The sequence below is a fragment of the Nannospalax galili genome, unplaced genomic scaffold (assembly GCF_000622305.1).
Source record: "Nannospalax galili isolate Female #2095 unplaced genomic scaffold, S.galili_v1.0 scaffold763, whole genome shotgun sequence".
Classification (NCBI taxonomy): Eukaryota; Metazoa; Chordata; class Mammalia; order Rodentia; family Spalacidae; genus Nannospalax; species Nannospalax galili.
The window spans coordinates 2,158,145-2,178,662 of record NW_008349451.1 but is presented as its reverse complement, the minus strand read 5'-3'; the positions used below and the strand labels follow the sequence as shown (position 1 = coordinate 2,178,662).

Below are 20,518 nucleotides of genomic sequence, written 5' to 3'. Positions count from 1 at the left end.
TCCAACATATCTTTGAAGTTGAGAACAAATATAATTTTTTAAATTTAAAAGCCAGTTTATTAAATGAATGACAGTGTGCATTTTATTCTAGGCATTCATGATGTCAGATTCCAAGAAATCAGAAGTGGGAGTGGCTTATTAAACAGTTTAAACGTGACTGGTGGCATTTATCAGATGGTGGAGAAGACGGTGGAAAGGTTTCATGAAGCTTTGCTTTTATATTAAATTCCTGGGAATACTAGGTTATATTTGTGCTTTTAAAATTCCATTTTCAATTTAAGAAACAAGCAAAAAAAGAATAAAAATTTAACTGTCATTGGTCTAGCTCCATATTTGATTCCATATCAAAATTTTATTATGAATTGTGGCTAAGTATTGGATTATCTCTGGACTTTTCCACGAACAATTTAATTTTACTTATAACTTTTAAAAGAGTCTTACAAATATTTTATGAAGCTTTAGAAATCATCACCATCAGTACTTTTATTTAAATAACGTTAAATTTGGGGGCTCTCAATAGGGTCATAATACGGAATCTTTCAACATCTAAGGTTCTGATGTGGTTTTCCATGTGTCAAAGACTTTTCTCTGGTTTTATTTTTTCATTCATACAGACTCACTAAATTTGACCATGAGACAAACATTAGTGACTGCTATTACAAATCTGTCACCACATTTTCTAAGTGCAGATCAGGGGAGATCCATGCTTTAACTCATTTGTGTTTTACAAAGTGAAATAAGAAATCACATGTGACAATACTGGATAGTTTGTTGCTCTCCTGTTCTGTAATTATACCTCATTATTCATGGACTCAAGGTTGCAAAGTATAGCAGTAAATAACAGCATTGACTGCTGTCACACCATGCGTCTGCCTTTTGATGCAACGTCCTCCATGTTTCTCCATTAAACATGACAGAACCCAGTGGAAGATCATACTGTTGTATTTCTAGAGTACACATCCTAGTGTATTCTGGGTTTTATTTTGGATGTTTAATGTTGACTCATTAAAATATAATTTCTGTATTATATTCATCAGGGACCTGGTTGGAAAACAAGAGCTACTGCATGTAATCAAGGTATGAAGAATTTATTAGAGTAATTATAAACTTACTCAACTCTTGGAAGACCTTGAGAAATGAAGGTCAGGGAGTTCAGGATGCAGGAGCGCAGTGTGCCACGTAGTGGCAGGCGATCCCAGAGCTCCCATGAACTTCACCGTGGGTCACAGATTTGCTCACCCGTCAGTCTGTGACGGCCCCCAGATGCCAGTGCCACATCCTTTGGCCACCTGTAACCTCATGAGAGCTTTGCAAGTCTTCTCCTCTGCAATTCCCAGAGTCAGTGACAAGGAGCAGAGGCAATCTCAAAGACCAGTTATCAATCCAATTTGGTCCTTTGTCAGGCAACCATGCAGTGTTCTTATAATATGATGAATTCGTTAAGTATTTTTTAAAACATCGAGCCTTGGCTGGGCGTGGTGGCGCACGCCTTTAATCCCAGCACTTGGGCGTCAGCGGCAGGCGGATCTATGTGAGTTCAAGGCCAGTCTGGTCTAGACAGTGAGTTCCAGGACAGCTGGGGCTACAAGGAGACCCTGTCTCAAAAAGAACAACAACAAAAAAATTAAGAAAAAATACAAAAATAAATTAAAAAGCATTGTATAAAATGCATAAAAATTCAATAAAATATATTGAAAAATATATCTTAATATTTTAATTTATTTTATTTTATGTGCATGACCGTTATGCCTGCATGTATATAAGTGTATCTGTGTTGTGTAATGCCCTCAGAGGACAGAAGAGGCATCAGATCTCCTAGAACGGGAGTTATGGACAGTTGTTAGCTGCCATGTGGGCTCTGGGATTCAAAGCTGGGTCTTCTGCAAGAACATTCAGTGCTTTTAACTGCTGAGCCATCTCTCTAGCCCCCTGAAAAAAAATATTGTAAGGGAGGAAAAAGATCATGAAAATCCAAACTAGATCTATGTCATTGGAGTTGAAAAGATTAGTTTGCAAAATAGTTGGTTACTAAGAACAGGTGGTTTATTTATGTGTGGTTTGAAATATAAAAGGCAGAACAGAGGACTACTCAGAAATACCTAGGGGCTGGCGAGAGCACTTGGCTAGTACGTGTTAGGTTTTAATCTCCACTACATCAAAAAAAAAAAAATCTACCTTGGAAGACTGGGTTAAGGATGGATTCCTGAGACAGGATGTAAAGGAGCAAAATCAGACTTCTGGGGCATAGAAACTAATTTTGTGCTGACACAGACTTTGAGGTATCTGTTGTGAAAATAAGAATGCCAAGCAGACTGTTCAGAATCTGGAACAGGACCTCAGTTTTGGAGCTGTAGATGTAGATTTGAACATTTTCAATGGACTAGACTGAAAATCTCTGAATCAAATTCTCCAGGAAACAGGAACAGGAAGAGGAAAGTTTGAGGGTGTAGCAGATGAGGACGCCAACATTTAAGTGGTTGGAAGAAAATCCAGCAGAGGCAGAGAAAAAAGACAACTCGCTAATTAGAACCAGGAGAGTATGGTACCCTAAAAGTCACATTAGGAGAAAGTTTTCAAAGGAAAGACAGAGTCACAAGATGTAAGGACACAAGTGTCCTGGGCAATGGGGATTCTCCATTAATGGACATATAGAGAGCATCACTGATTGAATGTCTGGAACGTCCTGGAATGCTAGAGTGATTTCAAAAGTTAGAAAAAGCTGAGGAATATACCCTTAAATAGCTAATAAGTATGCCCACGCTGTTTTTCAATTTTATATAAATCTTTTATTAGAGCAGAATTTCAGACAAGTACATAAATCTTGCTTGCAACTCACTGGATTCCAAAACAGTGAATGAACTCGTGTAACCAACACATAGTTAAGAAACGTAGTACCTTATTGCAAACTCCCCTGCCCCTCCCTTTACTACCCAGGACCGATCTCCACTAGGGACAATCATTGTATTGGTTTTTAACAGTATAAATTGTCCTTTACTATTATATAAAAGAAATTTTATCTAATGCAAATTGAATGTTTTGGCCATAACTCACTATTATTATTATGAGCATTAATTACAAGATATAGCAGTGACCTTCTTCTTCTCTGTATTCCTAGAACCTGGAGAGTTATAGGGGGTTCTAAATTAACAAGGTCTTTGTCAGGCAAGGTGGTACATGCCTTCAGCGAGGTCATGGAAACCACTTTAAATTCAGCCAAAGCTGAGTAACTGTCCCTGCATGTTGGCAAGGAAAACGCTGCATGCTCACAGTTAAAATTGTTCGCTGCCTTCTTTTGAAAGCTGTCTTAGAATCTGCCACTCTTTGGCACTTCTGCTGATGCGTCTCACCTGTCATGTCACTGCCCCAGGTTGCCTCCTCACAACTTTCCCGAGTTCTCTTACCAGTTCTGTGACCCATGAGCAAAGTCCCAGCTTTCTGGGATACTTAACAGTATGCTTTAACAAGCATAATTGTTTTTATTAATCGCAAGAGCCTTAAGAGTTGGGACATATTCCTTAAACCATAAGATATATAAAAAACACATGCTTATCTGCAGAACCCCAAACACTTTACATCAAGTCTTATTTTAAAATAAACCAATTTGTGTTGAAAAGCAGCCAAATGGAAACGTGATTACAAAGCAACTGTCATTGATTTCTTATGGGTCTGTCGGTCACTCTCTCCAGGTTCCATTGTAGTTTGATTTGATACATTCAGATATTATCCTCAAGGGAACTTACAGGGATTCAAACGCTAAGATTAAACCATAAGTTAAAGCTGCTTCTTTGCCCATACTTTCTGTGTGTTTCTAAAAAAAGGGTTAAATAGAATTCCTTCTGACATTGCACACACCATGTAACTCACTCTGCCTGAACAGAATTCACACTACAAAGCACTAAAATTGTTTTTATCAAGGGATATAGATATGCAAATCCTTTTGGTAACAGCTGGGCTGTATTGTTACATCAAAAGCCCATTTGTGAATATTAGGGTCTCTGTTGTCAAAAATAAACCAAAACATTCTAGTTATAATATACTATTTCTTTCCCTACAGGAAGCTGTAAAGATAGAAAAGATTATTTAGAAAGCATCCCAAATCAAGGAAGAACAGACATTTTAGAGTTCATCATTTTCTTTCATTAAATATTTTATTTATTATTTTTTATTTTATGTGTATGTGTATTGCCTGCATATATGTACATGCACCTGTGTTGCGCAATCCCCGAGGAGGTCAGAAGAGGACCTTAGATCCCCTGGAACTGGAGTTGTGGATGGTTTTTAGCCCCCAGGTGAGTGCTGGGAATTGAACTCTGGTCCTCTGCAAGGGCAGCCAGTGCTCTTAACTGCTGAGCCATCTGTCCAACCCAAGATTCCATCATTTTAAATGAGAGAAAACAACCAGTAATTTTAGGTATTCTAAATTAGAATGTTCATTATATAAATCCTGTCTAATTTGCATGGAGAACACACTCAGAAGTTACTATTGAAGAAACTATAAAAGCACAAAATTCAAGAACTAAGGAAGGGAGCGTGGCAGAGAATTCTACAGCACCGACACCGGAGATTGGCACCGACACTGGAGAAGGTCTTTAAGCATTTGTCTGGCTTTCCTAAAAAATAACACCAGTATTCCAAAGCAATGGGAACTATGAAGTGAAATGGGGACTAAGAATGAAACGGTCAATAATCGACACCAATACTTGTTGACCGCGTCTGGAGGCCGGGCAAGGCTGGACGAGGCAGACATCAACGCGTTTTTGTTGACTGCTGTAATTTTCTTTATTACTTTTCCCTGGATTTATGAGGTAGGAAGGACTGTATAAAAAGTTTTTCTGATTTTTAGAAAGAATCTGAACAAAGAAAATAAAATATATGCTTCATGATCAGTCTTGTAGTTTTTTCAAGATATAACCTCTTACTCTCTTAAATATGTGGTTTTAGAATACATGATAATTTCAATTTTATGCAGTATGACTACAGGCTTCCATACTGATAATATGGGCAAAATACTAGATCTTTCTTTCTAGAGAAACGTAGATCTGTCTAATTATTCAAATGTCATATTTTTAAATTGCTTTCTACATGCCTTAAAATTGTTTCTCTGAAGAAAACACCGTCAGTGAAAGAGCCGCTGTTTTACTCCTTCATGGCCCCTCCATTGCCTCTGTTCTCTCCACTTCACACCCTTCCTTCTGTGTCGCTACGATAGAACCTGTGAACTTGAGCTTCTTAAGCCCATGTCAGCAGAGCAGCCTGGCATGCTGCAAACTTCTGGCAATCAGTTTCAATTAGGTTATTTACAAGGTGTGCCCCTGCTAACTTTGTGCCCAGATGTTTCACTTGGCAGAGCACAGTGGCCACCAATGAAGTCGGTTTCAGTAACAATCACTCATTGATGGGATTTGCACTGTGAATTCACAGCACCTTTATAACACCAGCGCACGATGTCGTCACCCTCTGCCTCATCATAACTGTAAAAATGCCAGTACAAGTTGCAACAGATGACTGCAGAGGATGGCTGGGCTCTAGCGAGGCTTCGAGAACACCTGGGCTGCCGTGGAATCAGGCAGCTTTGAAAGCCTCCTCACCAGATGTTTGTGGAACAACTTATGCATGAATGGAAAACATACATTAGATTTTCATTTGCATGAGCGATTACCAGACCTTTGGAAGTAGTGGAGACATGTGTTTTATTTTTTTAAAAAAGGCTAATAAAAGTTTACTAGGGACATTTTTAAAAATTAAAATCAGCATTGTTAATCTTAAACAGTGTGAATTGAATCTGCCTAGTAATATTTGTAAACGATTATTTGTTTAGACAATAAAGTTTAACAAATTAAACAAGTGTGCTACAACGTATACTTTATTGATTTTAAATGATCTATTGACTGATTTAGATTTATAATCTTGCATGTTTTAGGACAGTATCCATTTAACGATTGTGTCTTACTCTCCTTAGCTACCCTCTGTATTCTTCAAATAGGACAAAGAAGCCTGCAGAGATGGCTCGTGGTTTACACGTACTGCTGCTTCTCCAGAGGTACTGGGTTCAGTTCCCAGCACCCACACTGGGTAGCTCAGAGGCACCTGTAACTCCAGCTCCAGGGGGTTCGAGGTTGGTACCCAAGTGCACCACCGCCACACACAGACACACACACACAAATAAATTAATAAATAAGACAAAGGCTATTTAATATTATCTATGTGTTTAACGTTCACCATCAAAATAACCCAGTATTTTCACCGCTACAATGTAAGAATTGTACTTTGTGATTTAATTATCACAATGCTGTTTCCGTATCAGCTCCAACTGTGCTCTCTACCCCAATAGATGCTAAGAAAAGCATTGCCAAACTTTTGACAGAACTGTTTCTCCCAAGATTGTACTTTTTTATTTTAAGGAAACAGGTGCCTCTTAGTTTTTTAATTAACTAAAAGAAGAAGATAAACAGTGGTACATTTAAGAAAGGTCAGCTATCGTTCCCAGAATAATGCTCTTTCTTTTATCTTGGGCCTGAAATGGACCACATTTCCTCCCCCAGCCCCGAGCAACTACAGAAAGTTGTTCAGTGATAAACAGCTGTGTGGTAACAGGCTCAGTGATTTAGTTCAAGGACCTCTAAGGCTATCCAGGCAGTAAAATGATGGGAAATTCTGAGTAAAATCAAAGCCTACTCTATGAGGATCTGATGAAGGAATTATGGTTATAAAGATGAAGTTTAAGAACACATGTCTGGGGGCTGGAGAGATGGCTCAGTGGTTAAGATTACTTGCTATTCTTGTAGAAGACCCAAGTTTGAACCCTAGCACCAACATGGCAGCTAGCAACCGTCTGTAACTCCAGTTCCAGGGGCTCCAACACCATTTTCTGGCCTCTTCAGGCACTGCATGACCCAGGTGTATTTACACACATGCAGTAAATACACTCATACACATAAAATAAAAATAAATAAATCAAAATTTAGAAAAACAAGAAAACATCTGTTGCTTCCTAAACAAATCTGTAAGTGAATGTTTTTTAAATAAAAAAGTAAAAAGCTATCTTTTTTAAGAAGCAAACATTTCAACCATTTCAACACCTTGACTAAGAAATGACTGTGGAAACGGACCTGTTCGATATCAAGACATAAACAGAGTCAAAAGCAAACACACATTACTAGGCTGGACAGTAATCGTAGAATGAAACGTCTCTGCAGTGTTAACACTTGGGAGATGGAGTCCCATCACCCCCTGCTTTGCTGTGAAGTTCATGGCGTTCCCGGCGCTAGGCTGTCATGTCTTCCTTCATGTGCCCAGGATCCCCCCTGATCCCAGATGCCTACTGGGCATCTCCAGGGAGGCTCAAGTCTGAGAGACACTGAGGCCCACTGTGGACCCACACGCTCTTCTTCCTAGTTTGCTATACGCTGGAGCCCAAGGGGCGGGGAAGAACACTGTGTGAATGGAACTCCTTGTGTTTTGCTAAAAAATTGTAAATGTTTCCCTGTTGCAGGTTTTAATCCAAAATGATCCTAACTTTAATCTCAGCTGCTTGGCAAACTAACAGAGGCTGTGTTAAAAGTGAGCTGCAATTTGTTTTCCGTCCTTGGGACATTTTAACATTCCTATTAAATAAAACAAATAATCACAAAGGAAATTAAACCACAAAGAAAATATGTTAAAGCCATGTTAACGTCTGACCTAAATATATAAAACAAAGGAAATACACGCCTGTGGTTAGAACTTGGTCTTTAAGCCATCTCTGGCATTTTCAGCCCTGGGGAACGCTGTGACCATGTGTTAGGGTAGCCTTAAGCTGTGTTTACTCAGCATGTTTGGAAGAAGAGTCAAAGAATCACTGAATTATCCCAATGTTTTATTCATTTGAAATAAAACTTCCTGGTTTTTACAAGTGCCCACGGTGCCGGGAACGTTAGGATTGTCCATCAGAGAAGGGTCATCATCCTCTGTGCTTACAAATGTAATGAATACAGCTTCTACTGAAGAGCTGGACACTGTCGTCAGCGCGAGTCAGGGACGAAAGTGGCAGGTGAGTTGTGATGGGATGGGGTGACCACAGCTCATTGGTTTATACCTGAAGCACAACACAGAGGGGTGCACCATGCCCACAGTTCCATGGGTGCTGACCTGCAAACCTAAGGACTATTCCATACCTTCTAGACCAAAGCACAGTGGATTTTGAATTGCAGATCAGATGTTTTCTGTACAATCTAGGCAGTCAGATGGTTAATGATACTTCTTGGGCTGGTTACAGAGCTTCCCCTTCCTGTCCATAGACTGGACCACTTCCTGGAGCTAACAGAGGAGGGACAACTCTGCTGTGCCCTGCAGAAATGTGTCTTTGGGAAGTGTTTTTTATTTATTTTCATTTTATATATGAGTGTTTTGCCTGCATGTATGTAAGTGCACTTGTGCATTCAATGCCCACAGAGGCCAGAAGATGGCGTCAGATCCCCTGGAACTGGAGTTACAGATGGTTGTTAGCCACCATGTGGGTGCTTGGAACTGAACCCTGGTCCTCTACAAGAGCAGTGTCTTTCTTTCTATTGCTGTGATAAAAACACTGACCAATACCAACTTGGGAAGGAAAGGGTTTATTTTATCTTATATCTCCCAGTTCATCACCGAGGGTACTAAGGTACAAACTAAAGGCAGGAACCTGGGGCACAGATCATGGAGAAATGCTGCTTACTGGTTTGCTCCTCTGGCCTGTGCTCAGACTGCTTCTTATAAATACAGGATCACCTGCCCAGGGGTGGCACCACCCACAGTGGGCTGGGTCCTCCCACGTCACTCAGCAATTAAGAAAATGGCCCCCCCACGTGTCCACCAATGGAGGAAATTCCTCAATTGAGGTTCCCTCTACCCAAGTGTGTCAAGTTGACAACGGACACCATCCAGCACAACCAGCCAGTGCTTTTAACTGCTGAGCCATCGCTCTAGCCCTGGGAAGGTTATTTTTATTGGAAAAGTGCTTTGATGATATCTTGAAATTTCCTAATCATTTGCAAAGATTTCTTTTACATGTATTTTCTCATTTAATTGCATGTCAGTCCTCCCTGTAGATTCATATTCACCAATAATTTGGATGTTATTTAGTACCAAAAATAACTAGGGAGGTCACAACTAGAATAAAGAAAGAAAAAATGAGTTTTTTGTTTAAATACCATCATTATTAAAGTTGATCCTTGTGCAAAAATCTTAAGACCAACAAGTAGGGACTGGGGTGATAACTCGTTTGGTAAAATGTCTTGCAAGCATGAGGACTAGGGTTTGATCCCCAACACACACATAAAAAGCTTGACATGGTGGTTGGGGCCAAGACAGGCATTTTATGTGAGGCTTGGTGGTCAGTCAGTCTCCCAGGGCCCAGTGAGAGACCCTGTCTCAAAAAACAAAAGGGATGATTCCTCAGAACAATACCCCAGGTCGACCTCTGGCCTCCATGCCAATGCACATCCACACGTGCTTTATGATGCACAGCATCTGAGTGAGCAGGACTCTGGAAATTTAACACGAGTTCATGTACGTGAGATAGATCTAATTCCTAGAAGTCACGGATCCCAGAGGGAAGGTTTCTTTATTCTGTCACGTTTTAAGTAGTCTGATCCTCGTGTGTGAATCACGTAGCATGCGATGCCTTCAAGACCATTTTCCTTTGTTTAACATGAAGTGTTCTTCCCACAAAAGCCATCCCCCAAAACTAGGCCTAAGAGTCTCACACATTTCCACAAACACAAACATCAAAAAAGTGCTAGCATGTTGTAAGCATGTCCATGTTTTATGATCTGAAAGGAAGATGCTAGGGGAGTGAACATACACTTTACACCGGTCCTCACGGGTCAGTCCCAGTGTCTTGAACCTCCTCAAAGCAGAATGCACAATGATTTCTTCAAAATGTCACCTAAAGTTGTTCCCTTCCACTCTAAATTAGTGTAGACCATCCATTTTCAAGTCAGCATTTTCAAAAAGGATCAACTGAAACTTGAACAGGCAGAAGGAAAAATGTTTCCACTTCGCCCAGACTTAAAAGAACTCGGGCACCCTTTCATATTTTTCTTATTAGCATTGTAATAGAAAACATATGTAATAATTTAGTAAATTAAATACATTAAAACAACAAATAAAAGACACTGTAATGAATAAAATACAAAGACCCCATGCGGCTGCCTGCTTCTTTCTTGAAAAGCAACACAAGTGGTCAGATCCATGACGACTGGCCAGCAGCGACCCAGGACAGGCTGGGAGCTGCCATGTGCTGACAGGAGCCCAGGTCTCTGCTCTGCCTCCTCTACAACAGAGCGCTGCAGCCTACCCTTCCCCTCCATTTTCTTTCTTTCTGGAAACGAATGGTTCCATTTCGTTGCTGTTGCTGTGACCAACATTTTGACCACAAACACCATGAGGGAGGAAAGGGTTCATTTGGTGCGCAGTGCCCAGGTGCAGCCCGTCATTTCTGCAGAGCATCCAAGGTCCAGGGCAGAGCTGCGGGTGACCTCGCCCTCACTGAGCTCCCCACTCAGGACTCAGGCCCTGACGGGGTGCTGCCTCCTTCAGAGTCTTCATGAACCTCAGTGACAGTCAGGACAGTCCCCAGCAGACACGCCCACGGGCTACACTGATCTACGTTAGGTCTTCAACTGAGCCGCCCTGCCCAGGTAGGTGGTTCTAGACTGTTGACAGGACTAACCATTACACCGATGGCCTCATAACATTGCATTCCCACATGACGCTGGTCTACCTCCTTCCCTCTTACCTGCCAGTTGTGTTTTCTGTGACTCTTTCCAACTTCGGAAGTATCATCCATCTTCAACCAAACAATACCTCCTACCTAGATCACTGGAAAGGTTCCAAGTCCATGTCTCCGGTCAAGATCAACAGGTGTATAGCAACCACGAACCTTTTCACAAACAACTCTCCAGCCCCAATCTTAGAGTGGAGGATGGATGTAAAACGAGGCCGCCTGAATCCTTTGGCGTCTCCCGCCTGGCCCTTCTGACCATTTTCGCCTATTGAGGTTTTATACTGCTGGGTCTAATTCATGCAGACCAGCCTCTCCTGCATCTGGGTTTCACACAAATATGCCTGTATAGAAAAATGGTCTCTCCGGAATGAGTGATTGATCATTTCTTTATGAGAATCTGTGTTCAGGGTCAAATGTTCTGAGAGTCACATGAGCAACTCAGTCATCATGGAATTAATACTAAGGGGTGGTGTAGACTGTGGCTAACCTGGGTTGGGCAGGTCCCACTTAAAGGCTCCGTGATGGCTAACATCCATTATCAGTTTGATGGGATCTAGACTCACTTAGGAGCCACCCCTCTGGGCATGTTTATGAGGGGGTTTCTAGGTGAGGCTGGGCAGGAAGGCCCACTTTGAACGTGGGTGGCACCATGGGGGAGACCTGGACTGAATGAAAAAGAGGCAGTGGGCTGACTGCTGCAGTCCTCTCCCTCCGTCTCTGCTCTGTGACTGTGGCTGCACCGTGACCAGCCTCCTCAAGCCACCACACTGTCCTCACCGCGACTGACTGTACATTAAACCATAAGTCAAAGTAACCTTCCTTGAGCTGGTTTTGTCAGGTACCGTCTCACAGCAATAAGAAAACTAATACAAGTGGCCAATATGAGCTGGAGAGATCCTCAGCGGTTAAGAGCACCGGCTGCTCTTGCGGAGTACCCAGGTTTGAATCCCAGCACCAACATGGTGGCTAACAAAGGTTTGTAACTCCAGTCCCAGGGGATCTGACAGCCTCTTCTGTCCTCCGCAGGCAGGTGCACTTCCATACATGCAAGCATAACACTCATACACATAAAATAATAAAAAAATATATAACAAGTACTCAATATAAGTGGTCTCAGCCAGTCATGGTGGTGAATGCCTTTAATCCCATCACTTGGGAGACAGACAGGTGGATCTCTGTGCAATCAAGGCCAGCCTGGTCTAAATAGTGAGTTCTAGGCCAACTGGAGCTATAGTGAGACCCTGTCTCAAAAACCAGCAACAAAATACAACTTGACCTGATTTAGCCTGTGGAGCACAAATTCAGAACCTTAGGAAATAGAATCATCATCTTAAAATCTATTAAAATTTTCCTTCTTCTGAATATCCCTGAAAGTTTATATTCTTCATCTTTGTTTTCCATTTATTCAGAACATTATAAATGTCTTTGACTGCATTGCTAGATGTTTTCTTTTTCTTTCTATTTAGCTCATATGTAGATGGTGATTTCCCTCAGCTATTTCGGAAATTAATTTTGATAAGGCAGAAGCCTGTATTTTGATTCTTTGGGCCTTTGTGGTCTAATGATAATCTCCTTCCACGTGTGTATGTGTGTGTGTGTGTGTGTGTGTGTGTGTGTGTGTGTGTATGTCTGTATGCACCAACAAGTCCTGGTGTATGGAGGCCAGAGGTCACTATTAGGTACCCTCCTCTATCCCTCTTCACTTCAGTCTTTGAGGCAGTGTCTCTCACTGAACCTGGAGTGATGTGACTAAACCGGCTGGCCGGCAAGCCCCAGGGGGCTTCCTGCCTCCAGCTCCCCCTGCTGGGGTTACAGGCACACACCAGCACACCGGGCTTGTGTGTGAGTTCTAGAGGTCAAACTCAGGCCCCTCTGCTGGTGCAGCACACGTGTGGTCACCTGAGCCGTGGTCACCTGAGCCATCTCTCCACGACTCTCCTTCCACCTCCAGCCAGAAAAGCTGGTTACACTTAAGAAAGAATTAAACACTCAATGTACGACCAAGCTAAGGCCGTCTAACTTTATCTGATTTCTTAGAAATGAATAGGAAAACAAGGCAATCAGGTCAGGGTGATGGCGTGAAGTTTTCACAGTACCTACTTGATGTTGATCAGCTTATTGTCAAGAAAGATAATTCAGATAGTGGGAAAAAAACTGGTTTGGGAATTCTTACATAATAACCACAGCCAAATAATTTACTTTGGGGGCTGGGGCGATGGCTCAGTGGTTAAGAGCACTGACTGCCCTTGCAGAGGACCTGGGTTCAAGTCCCAGCACCCACATGGAAGCAAACAACCATCCACAACTCCAGTTTCAGGGGATCCAATGCCTTCTTCTGGCCTTCATGGGCATTGCACAACATGGGTGTGCTTTGTATGCGAGTCATCAACCTTGATGACGGAGAGTATGTCTCCATCAGTGTTTCCGTCACTGTGGTAATTTAGAACACGTGGGGTGTCAGTCAATCTTTGAGGCCCCAGTGAACAGGCCACATGCTTATCCATCTTTTCTTGGTGTTTTAAGTTATGCTGACTGTCTAATGAGTGGTGGTGGAAAGCCTAACAAATAGGAGGGACCTGACAGAAAAGTGACGAGAGGCTTTGGTCTTCACTTGTGGGCCATTGGGACTGCGTGTAATACAATGCACTATTTTCTTATTAGAAATGGTTGGAGATTTGGGGGCCACTGTCCACACTGGAAGTGGACTGAGCCTGGGTCCAAGTCAGTGTGCTGCTCATGTCTGGGTAACGTCTGCTGGTTACCCATCACAGAAGCAGTTTTCAGAAAACTGGTAACTGATGAAAACACTTCAGATAATCGGAGGATAGACCATTCAGCCACATCTACCTATGAACTGGGGACCCCCATCCCCCGGACTATCGAGGGCAGAGCGGCTTGAGAAAGCAAGACATCCCCGCGAATCACATTGCTCAGCAGATAACCAAAGAAGACTTTGCTACGTTCGATTATCTGCCGTGTGTGGATGAAGCAACCTGAGGGATCTGAGGAGAAAAAGCAGTGGAGTTCAAAACTGCAAAGCTAAACTGAGCTCTTTGGGAGCCGTGGTCCACAGAAGCAGCTCATTATGGAGCTGGTTCCGATTACACACACAAAGACTGACTTTGAGCTGGTGTATCAGCAACAACGCCTCAGGTGCTGTAAGGCCTTCCTGGAGAAGACTAAATGGTCCTTCCCACCACCATCCAGCAACCCATCCACAGTGCTGTGCCCAAGGATGTGACAATCCAGAGCCCCATGCCCCACCTGTTTTTTCCAACTGACTTAATGTTTATCTTAAAAATAATTATAGGCGGAAATTATAGTCTCAAAAGAATAAAAATGTTTGAGTAAAACAAAAATGGTTACAGAGTTTATTTTTATATATGTGTCTCTGTGTGTATGTGCCGGTAGAGGCCATAAGAAGATATCAGATCCCCTGGTGGTTGTGATGTGGGCTGAACTCGGGCCCTCTGGAAGAGCACCTGGTGCTTCTAAGAGCTGAGTCATCTCTTCAGCCCCACACAACCATTTTCTCGAATCTCTGGAAAACTAATTTTCATAGAGGCAGAAGATTACATAGTAAAGCGACCTCTATCAAATGAGAACACCTTCATAACAACAGGAATGACTATCAGGGCAACCTGAAGACCTGACTGCCGTTGAAGGCGCTATCTCACCTGTTAGTTATTGACAGGTGAGATGAGAGGCAAGGTCTGGCCTTCTGATTGCTGATTCTTCCACGAGAAACATTTGGTTGTTAGTCTTAACCTTTAATGGCTGAGCTATCCCTCCAGCCCCCGCAAGAAACATTTGGGAAAGCGTAAGCTATCTTGCAGTGTGGGGTCAGCTCTGTCCAGTGAACAAAACACGGACGTGTGCGTCACCATCTCCCTTACAAGATCTGCGGTGGGCCTGCAGCTACATGCAAGCTTCGATTGTATACAGTGCTGTACGTGACAACGAACACTTCAACAGTAAGTCTAGACTGCAGGCCTTATTTGGAAGCATATGACCTCAGCAGGGGTGGAGAGACTGGAGGGGGGACAGAGCCGGGATAAGGTGAACCTCTAAATGGAAAGTATTTGTGCGCCCATGAACATAAAAAAGGGACAAGAAGCAAAGTAACAAAGGAATGATTCGTCAGGACTCTGGGAACCACCAGACCTGAGAGCTGTTAATCTGGTGCTGGATATGTGTAATGACAGTTGTAGTTTTGCCGGAAGAAGAGCTCTGCCAAGTCTCAGCGGAGAAGGGACGGGGAGGCTAACAATAAGGAGATACAGATTAAGATCAATTTAGAAAATAAATTTCCTTTGCAATTAGGAACTTTCTGTAGACAGGTGAAAAGCCAGCGAGAAGTTGGAAGGATAATTCTTTGACTAGGAAACAAATAAAGAATTGGAGCCATCAGCTGGGTCAGGATCTCTCTTAAGCATATTTGAACTCTCACTGTAGTCCACTTTCTGTCCAACATCTTTTATCTGTAATAATTGCTCATGTCTTCCCTAAAAATTTCTCTCCTTATTTGGAAAAAGGGGTGACATTACCAAGTCCATTGAGATAAAAGTTCCAAGTCCAGCAGCACCAAACTCTGCCCATGGTAGGCCAGACTCCAACATCAAATACACAGAAAACAGCGTAACATCGTGTCTTGTGTTATTTTTGAATCTTAGCAAACTATAAAAGACCTATTCCGCTAATACTTCCACTTAAATTCTTAAATTACCAATTCTGAACAGGAATATTAAATAGTAAGCGATCATTTGGAATTTATAATGGAAAAAAAAATTAGCCTGGCCATTTAACAGACTCAGATTCTCCTAACTCAGGTTTTTGTTTCTGGCCGGAAAAGGCAAGATTTACAGGGAGATGTGCGGTTAGATTTGTTCATGTTAAACTGTTCAGAGTTGTATTCCTAAACGCTTACTTTCTCTTAATCTGGCATTTATCTTATGCCAGAAATCTTTCCCCCGCTCATTTACATACACAATCTCCATTTTCTTCTGGGAGTAGGTGCCTTTGAAATTCTTTTTGTCAATCATATAAAGATACATACTTTCCTGCTAAATTTCTGTTTAATGAGCTTTACGGGGATGCCTCCATCTGTGATAAGATCCATGCACTTTGTGATCCTGGGAGCTTGGGTTGCTGTTGCTTTCCGTTGTTGACCCTTCGCTTTTTCTGCCCATCTGGGTTTTTCTGCCCATCTGGGTTTTTCTGCCCATCTGGATTTTCCTGCCCATCTGGGTTTTTCTGCGGTACAATTCTCAGGCTAAAGTGTGTAATTACGGATCCATTCAAAAGCAGCCGCTGTTGTGGACTGTCCCAGCTGGCTTTGATTGCAGCTGCAGATTGGTCTGCTGTTACCTGATTTCCCCAACTATAGCTTTTCAGAACTTCAAGTTTCTGGTTTATCTGACTTTTTTTTTTTAATGAAAATAACGGTTTTTACTAATAAAAATCCTAACAAAGATACCCCCAAAATATTCTCTACAAAGATAGTTAATGTTTTTCTTGATGTTTTTTCTTTGCTCAAGTTCATATATACATTGTTTTCCCAAAAAGGTAGACGAAAATGCACCTATGCTTCCTGGCCTGGGAAGAGTTGGGAGAAAAGGAACGTGGGGGGATCTGGGGATTGTTCTCACAGTGCACATACCTTACTTTAGAATGATTTCTGCATAGACAAAATTTTGAGAGGGGCCTAAGAGTGAAGGGTACATACCCTGTCTCCCGTCGGCCTCTCTATTTAAGACCCCCTTTCAGACCTGTTCCTGGCTTGGTTTTAGATTTTCAATCCCTCATCTTAGGTCCTGCACATTTTCCTACACCAATGACTGCATAGTGTCCATTCTAGGAAAGTGCCCACAGTAGGTTTAAAGTGGAAAAACACAAATCACAGAACACAGTGTTCACTCTTACATTCTCACTATGTTAATGGTGTTGTGATCTGTGATCATCACAGATCCATGAAATCCTTGGAAGGGCTTATGTCTTAGTTATCTGGGGGTTTGGGGGTCTTAGGAGCATTTTCATTCTTTTATTGTTTGATGGTATGGAGAGTTTTGTGTCATAAAGAGACTGTTCTGTACACGTGAATATGCCAGTGTAGGAAATCACAGCCACATGACAGAGTGGTTCTTTGCTTGACATTTTCCTTTGGAAAGCAGTAAATTTTGGATGTTTGACTGTTGATGGAGGCATTTCTTAGTGCACTGTTTTAAAAAAAGAATTCCCTGTAATGGGATGGACAGAGAATGTATCTAAGAATATTTGAAAACTGTGGTCATATTGGTGCCTGAAAAAAATCTGTACTAATCTTTCCTGACCGGAGAGTAAGTATGTCTATTCTCCAACAGCTTCATCAACACAGGGCACTTTTTAATCTTTTCAAATACATGGTGTGAAAGACATATCATTTAGATTTGCATTTCTTTGATTTAATTGGGGGGTTGGGTATGGTGGCTCATGATTGTAATCCCAGCACTTAGGAGGTCAAGGCAGGAAGATTGCTGTGAATTCAAGGCCAGCCTGGGCTACATAACTAGATGCTATCTTTAAAAAAAAAAAAAAAAAAGCAGATTAGATTGGATTTGAAACTGTACCACAGAAGGGAATTCATGCCTGGTACTGTAAACCATGACTAAGGAGGTCTTTGGCCCCGGAGGTAAACTTACTACCATTGTTTAACAAAGTTGTCACAGTGCCAGCATGCTTTGTAAAATAATGTTTATACCCCATAGATGAATGTGACTCCCAGCCTTGATCATGGAAGCTGTGAACAGTGGTTGGTCCAGATGCTGGGACCAAGTCATGGTTGAGTGTTCAGTCCTAAAGGGGACATTTATACCACCCCGTCTAAGGCTCCAGGATGTTCATGGAACAGTGGGGGCGGGAAGAATGTATAAGCCAGAAGTCAGGGTAAAGGGCTGTGAAATGCAGTGACAACTTCACAACAGCTGTGGCTGCCTGCTATGCGCCTAAGGAACACTGGGTCAGCCCACAGTCAGTCAAGGGGTTGGTGAGGGGCTTACCAATTACTGAATTATTGGTCACTGATGGATTCTCAGGCAGATCAGTCACAGTCTTCAGCTGCGTATCCACTGAGGAGCCCACCACACTCCAATAGTTGATTTCAAACCCATAGTCACAGATGGCCCTAGTTAAAGAAAAAAGGAAGATCTGAATGTGGGACACGAACTTGGGGAGGAGAGGTGGGTGAGAGAAGCAAGAGGGAGATTAGAGGAGATAGAGTACGGTAACAGTAATCGAATGCTTGTTTTGCACTTATGAAATTGTCAGAAACACAAATCCAATAACAATTCAGTTAATAAACTGTAGAATACACCATACACTGATTTATCATTGGGCCTGATGCTTCATGAAGATTTTCTGTATTTCGTGGGGTGTGTGTGCCCGACAGCAGGTAAACAGTGCTACTTCCTCACAGTGTGGGCTTTTGCTCTAGTTCAGCTGGGGTTGGTTCATTCATTCGCTCTTTTCCCCAGTGTGGGGCGTGTACCTGGCTTAACATCCTGGGCTTCCTACCTTTGCTGGCCTCAGGCAATCAGCCATTTTCACCAACCATTTCCCAAGACGATGAAAGAGTTAATATGATACAGATTCTGAAACTGCTTTGAAAGAAGACAAGTTTTCACATGGAAAACACTGTTTTCTAAACAAAGAGCAGTGACCTTGGACGGCCTGCTGCTCTTAGGGGCACACATGGAGGTGAGAGGTCCCTGGTATGATCTCAGATGGTCAGTACAGGTCTGTTGTTTTGATTTGAAGTAGAAAGGAAGTCCTTGTACAAAAACAACCCAAAGAGGGCTTGCAACATGGCTCAGTGGATAAAGTTGCTTGCCACCAAGCCTGATGACCTAAGCTCAATTTCCAGGACCCAAATAGTAAAGAGACTCTGTGAGTTGTCCTCAGACTTCCACATGTGTGTGCACCATGGCATTCGTGCACCTGCACACATACATATACATCCAAATAAATGAAAGTAATTTAAGAAGTTAAAATTCCCAAAGACAAGTCTCGCCTACCCTGCCAGGTCACAATGTCCATAGAATCCATGTCAGTCACCACAGACACAGTGAAAGGAGATGGGTCACAGGGAGGTGCTTTCTGTGGACTTGGCTGTGTGTGGTTATAACCTATGAACATTCATGTTTCAGTGATGTGTGTTGAGGCCATTGTCTGGGCTCTGTGACCCTCTGCCAAGGCCTCCACATGACTGCCTAGCTACGAGAAAAAGACTGGCATTACGCAATCATGGCTGCCGCACCTTCTGCTCACGTAACACCTCACACTCTGTCCAGTGGTGACCATTGCTTACTGAGTTTCAAGGCAGAACCTTCATGACTTACGTGTGAGTAATGGCAACATCTGCCATAATGGCCTTCTCTTTAAGACTTACTTTTTTATTATGCATGTGTATGACTAGATGTTGGCATGTGCATCTAAGTGCAGGTGTCTGAGAAGACCAGAGACATCAGATCCTCTGGAGTTGGAGGGAGACAGTTGTGAGTCACCTGATGTGGGTTCTGGGAATTGAGCTCGGTTCCTCTGGAAGAGCAGCCAGTGCTCTTAACTACTGAGCCACCTCTCCAGGCCCTGCTTTCTTGTTAGAAAAGCTCACTCACAGAAGTGTGGCTTGGCAAACTGGGGAAGACAGGTACCTCACAACAACTGCTCAAATAATAAAATCAGTCCTGGAGCTGAGGTTTATCCACACAGATTTATCTAGCAGCTTCTGTGTGTCCACAGTTATCGCAACTGTGAGGATCACTGGGTTTTAGTTTGTTACCTGACTTAGGAGGTCAAGACTTGACACTCACAAATGAATGCACAGTCCCTTACACCTCAAGGATTGTAGCAATTTGCTCTACACTGAAAATCTGTGTCCCACCGAAATCCATATGTTAAAAATAGTCATAAAGATAATGGTATTTCAAGTGGATCTTCAGGACACAACTAGATCATGAGGTCAGAGTTCTCATGGACATGATTGTAAAAGAAATCCCAGAGAGCTGCTTCCTCCTTTACCTGGAAAGGACAGAGTCAAAAGCTCATCTCCGAGCTGGGAGATGGGCTTCACTAGGGCCCTAATCCACTGGTGCCTTGATTTTGGACTCTAGAATTGGGAGAAATAAATTGTGCTATTGATAAGCAACACAGTCTGTAGGATTTTGTACAGGACTTTAACCAGACCAAGACACTACCTCTATTTAAGTCAATATATTTATAGAACCAAATACTTGGAGTAAAATTTTGCCACTGAAATTGCCTCATCTTCAGAAGTAAAAGCTTAGAACTCTGGGGCTTTCATTTGAGGGAGAGTTTGGACCTGTTTATGATGATTATGCTGTTGGATTTGGGGGATGATGTGACTGTGACACAATGGCAAACAGAGCAGGAGGTCCTCAGACTGAGACCCACTAAGTCCCTGTACCTTTCCAAATGCCCCTTTGGAGGTCCCTCAGGTGAGAACCAATGGATGATGGGGCAGGGAAAAGATGAAGTGGGCATTCTAAGAACATACTCCGCCCACTGTTAAGGTCCACAGGAGTCACACAAAGGAAAATGTATTTGTTCAGAATGGCTATGATGATCCATTCTGGCTTTCAAAGCAGAGCATTTTATTTTAAGTTCATTTCAACTGTTTAAAAGGTTACTAAGAGCCGGGAATGTGACTCAGTGGTGCACTGCTTGCCTAGAATGCATAAGGTCTGGGTTTAAATCCCAAGCTCCCTCCTTTCCAGAAAGATC

At 42.4% G+C, this 20,518-nt stretch overlaps 1 pseudogene; it reads left to right on the top strand.

Annotated features, from left to right (window-relative positions):
- The first annotated feature begins 13,385 nt into the window (after positions 1-13,385).
- Positions 13,386-13,985, top strand: LOC103745018 (annotated as a pseudogene).
- Positions 13,986-20,518: the final 6,533 nt, after the last annotated feature.